The sequence below is a fragment of the Cryptomeria japonica genome, chromosome 6 (genome assembly GCF_030272615.1).
Source record: "Cryptomeria japonica chromosome 6, Sugi_1.0, whole genome shotgun sequence".
Taxonomy (NCBI): domain Eukaryota; kingdom Viridiplantae; phylum Streptophyta; class Pinopsida; order Cupressales; family Cupressaceae; genus Cryptomeria; species Cryptomeria japonica.
Window position 1 is genome coordinate 55,580,746 of NC_081410.1, and position 5,031 is coordinate 55,585,776.

Here is a 5,031-nt window from a genome sequence, read left to right on the forward strand (position 1 = left end):
GTCCTTGTCAATCGCGTCATTTTTGTGATCGATTCGTTATCGATCCTTGTCCTTGTCAATCTCATAATTTTTGCGATCGATTCGTCAGCGATCCTTATCCTTGTCAATCTCATCATTTTGCGATCGATTCGTCAACGATCCTTGTCCTTGTCAATTTTGTCATTTTGTGATCAATTTGTCATCGATCCTTGTCCTTTTCAATCATGTCAATTTGGATCAATTAGTCATTGTTCCTCGTCAATTGGCACCTATCAATTTGATCTCCTTGTCAATCTTGGTCAACTTGTCATTGATTTTTGTCAACTAGTCTCAATCATTTATCAACATTGGTCCTGTTTCAATTAGAATCATGATCGAACCTACATTAATTGCTTGTTGTCTTGACCTAGTTCCTTGTCCTCTTATTTCTAGGGTTTTATGATTTGTTCATTTAATCCTTTTCTTCTTCTTGGTGGGTTAAATAAATCTATTTATTTAGTCCTAGGTCTCTTTCATGAATTAATTAATGGATGAAAACCTATTAATTAATTCACCTAATTTCTATTTCATCTTTTTCCTCAATTTTCCAATTTACTAATTTCTCCTAATTCCTAATTTCTTTTTCTCTTATTTTCTTCAATTTTTCTAATTTTTCCCCTAATTTTCTCCTATGTTTATGCTTCCATTTGTTGCAATCATGGAGGCTATTTTCTCTCTTCCCTTTTGTCATGGGAATGGCATGTCAATTTTGTCATAATTTTTGTCAATCAATCAATCTTGTATAGAAAATGTCAATTTTGTCATAATTTGTCATATTTGTCATCCTTGATTTGAAATTTCCATTCAAATCTCTTCATACTAATCTTGTCCTCTCTCCAATTTGTATATAAATTGGATGATTTTTTTCAATTGAAAAAATCAACCATGCTTCTAGCATCCTCATGCTATCAAAATCAACCACGCTTCTAGTATCCTCGTGCTATCAAAACCAATCTTGCTTCATGCTTTTGCACTTGTAGGTGAGATCCACACAAATCCGCTATTTGGAGGAGAAAGAAGGACAATGGAGGTCAATTGAAAGAGGCATTGGTGATGGATTTTTATGTATTTTGAATGTCTTATTTTCAATTCTTCTATTGAGTGTAATTAGGATTTATTTCATTGCAATTTGGCTTTGTGGTTAGCTAATATCTATTTGTTTTGATGTTTTCTCAAATTCCTGATCTACAGTGCCTATTCAAATAGCCAAAAGACAACTAAGACAGGGGGGGGGGGGTGAATCAGTTGCACATATTAACATAACCTTAAGAAATTAAAACTCTAATACTAGAACCCAAAACATTAATACCAAAATGCTTAAACCAAATACCGGAATAGAAGTTAAACCTATTAAGCATGAACAACAATCACAGAATAAGTACCATCCACATGACACCAAGATTTATATGTGTAAAACCCGGTAAAGGGAAAAACCCATGGTGGGAAGCCTACCCACAGTTAGATAATACTTCTGTAGTAAGTATGTGAATTACAATTGAGGGTCTTGTACTTGCAAAATGGCCAACAACCCAGAGCGCACTGCTCATCACAAAAGGAGCCTCACTGACTACATAGAAATCCAGACTAGAATCTGGAAGAAGCGTTGAACTGCAAAGATATCATCTCCTATGCTTGAGTATAGTTCCAGTTAAGCTCAATACTATAGGACCAAATCATCTTACATAAACCCAATTCGATCTCCAATGATCAACCAAATCCTCTGCTTGAATGATATTACATTATTCGCACATTACATATCCTCACATATGACTTACAATGAGATCTTACATCATATATATACAAACCCTTGACTATAAACAATCAGGTCGACCACCAGACAATAAACCAAATACATAATTACAAAACATGTCATCCCTAGACCAAACAAATAATATCCAACACATAAGACATCCCGGAAACACATCGAGAAGTCCAATCCACACGTTACATTAAGTCGGTCCATAACCTAGATCAATCATGATCCAATATAGGTCTACACTCTAAAGCAATGATCTCCATCTACCAAGTCTCAAACATGATCACTAACAACATCTTGAATCTCCACCAAAAGCTACACCAACACCACTTATGCATATCATCAAAGATCTTCATCAAAAGCTCTATCGGTGAAACCCTCGCCCAGACCACAAGCCAAACTTTCAAGCAAGCAGGATAGCATCCAATCACTAGACCAAAACCAACTTACTTAATATGAATATAAGTAACATGAATAAGCCAATTCCATAACCAAACCATACTAGAGCCTACTAGATCATACTAGATCCAAACCAACTAGAAACTAATCAACCTACAGAGACCAGAAGGGTGTTGGTAAAGCATCCAAACAACTAGTGTTGACATCAATGAAAAAACATCAATGCAACACATAATTAATTCATCCAAATGGCCAACAATCTTCCCCTTTGGCATTGATGGAAACACTAGATGTGAAAAACATCTAAGTACCAAGAAATTCCAAAGAAGTCTCTGCCAATGGAAGACATCTAGGAATCTTCCACTCAAAGATATAGCAATGAAGTTTCTGAAACAAAGACCAAAATCCCCCTATGAATGATATCTCTGTAGAGCTCTGTATTATACATATATCTCTCCCCCTAATGTATACAACTCCTTACGTTTTTCTTTTTCACATGAATATCTCTCCCCCTTTGACATCAATGCTAGAAATTTGACAAAAATATCAAAGAAAAAACATAAACCATTGAATCTAAAAGTTGACTACTCCCCTTGAGTAGTAGCATCCCCACATCAATGCTGAAATGAAAAATATCTCTGATAATGCATACCAAACTGATGCCAAACTGCATCAATCAAGTCTCTATCGGAGGGGCAGAAACCCCTAATCTATCTCTGAGGTACTCAAAATTATTTCTTAGGCAAAGGTTTAGTGAAGATATCTGCAATCTACTCTTGTGTATTCACATAAACTAGTCAGACTTCATTTGCTTCCACATTTTCCTTCAAAAATTTGTACTTGAAAGATATGTGATTTGTCCTAGAATGAAATACCAGATTCTTTGATATATCAATAGAAGCAGAGTTATCACAGTGAATAACAATCGGTGCATCACAATCCACCTTTATATCCTTCAACATTTTCTTCATCCAATAAACTTGTGTATAGTTAGTAGCACGGGCAACATACTTAGCTTCAACAGTAGATAAAGAAGTACATGATTGTTTCTTGCTGATCCATGAAACCAACTTCTTTCCAAGAAAGAAATCTCCACCGGATGTACTTTTTCAGTCATCAACATCTCCAGCCCAATTTACATCTATATATGCACATAAAGTAAAGTCATCATCCTTAGGGTACCACAAACCATATTCTGATGTACCTTGTAAGTATCTAAAAATCCTTTTCACTGCACTCTCACAATTTTCTCTAGGATCACTCTGAAATTTTGATATAATACAAACAACATTCATTATGTCAGGTCTAGTCTGAGTCAAATAAAGCAACCTCCAATCATAGATTTGTATCTTGTAGGATTTACCGGTGCAGAAACATCTTTTCTTGTCAATTTTTCACTTGTAACCATAGGAGTACTTAGCACTTTAGAATCTCCCATACCAAATTTATTCAACAATTCCCTAGCATACTTAGTTTGATAGATGAAAATACCTTTATCAGTTTAAGTAATCTGCAAACCTAAGAAAAATTTCATTTCCCCAATCATAGACATTTCAAATTCTTTCTTCATATTCTTGGAAAATTTGATGCATAACTTATCTTCACCTCCAAAAATGATGTCATCAACAAATACTTCAATAATTGATATATCATCATAATTGATTTAATAATATAAATTACTGTCAGCATTACCTTTAGTAAAACCAAGCTTCAAAAGATATTTATCCAACCTTGCATACCAAGCTCTAGGTGCTTGTTTTAATCCATATAAAGATTTCCTTAACCTGTAAACTATGTTTGTATCATCTGATAGTGAAAAAACATCAAGTTTATCAATATAAACTTCCTCATCAAGATCCCCATTAAAAAATGCACACTTAACATCCATCTAATAAACCTTGTAATTCTTATGAGAAACATAAGAAAGAAATAATCTTACAATTTCAATCCTAGCTATCGGTGCAAAAGTCTCACCATAATCAATTCCTTCCTTCTGAGAATATCCTTTACAAACCAATCTTGCCTTATTCCTTACAACTTGACCATCCTCATTCAATTGATTCATAAAAACCCATTTAGTTCCAATAACACTCTTATTTTTAGGCCAGGGAACCAAAGTGCATGTGTTTTTTTTCTCAATTTAATCTAATTATTCTTCCATAGCTTTCAACCCATATTCATCTTTACATGCTTCAATTACTGATACCAGTTCAACTTGTGAAATTAAACACACCTCATTAGATGTCTATCTTTTTCTTGTCATTACTCCATTGTTCTTATCCCCAATGATCTAATCTTCTGAATGATTCAATCTTACATACCTAGGAGTCTTTTGACTCTCTGTTCCTCTTCTCGGTTCTTTAGTTACTGTAGAATTTTCTTATACTACCTAAGTAACTGGTTCAACACTCTATTTTGGTAAAGGTGCTACCGGTTTAGATATATTCATTTCCACTGCCGATTCCTTCTTATAAACTCTGATTTGATCTCTATTCAACTCATCCGCTTTGACATTAGCACTTTCCACAATTCTCTACAATATCTTGTTATAACATTCATATGCCTATTTTTCATTAGAATAATCAAGAAATATGCCTTCATCACATCTAGGATCAAATTTTTGAATGATATCATCTCTCTTGATATACATTTACTACCAAAGATTCTGAAATACTTAACTGTACATGTATTTCCAAACCATAATTCATAAGGTGTCTTACTGGTTTCTCCTTTGATATGTACTCTGTTGAATGTATAAACCAATGTGCTCATTTCTTCTCTCCAATAGATATGAGGTAGACTAGCTTCCGTCATCATTGTTCTAGCAGCATCCAAGATAGTTCTGTTCTTCCTTTCCA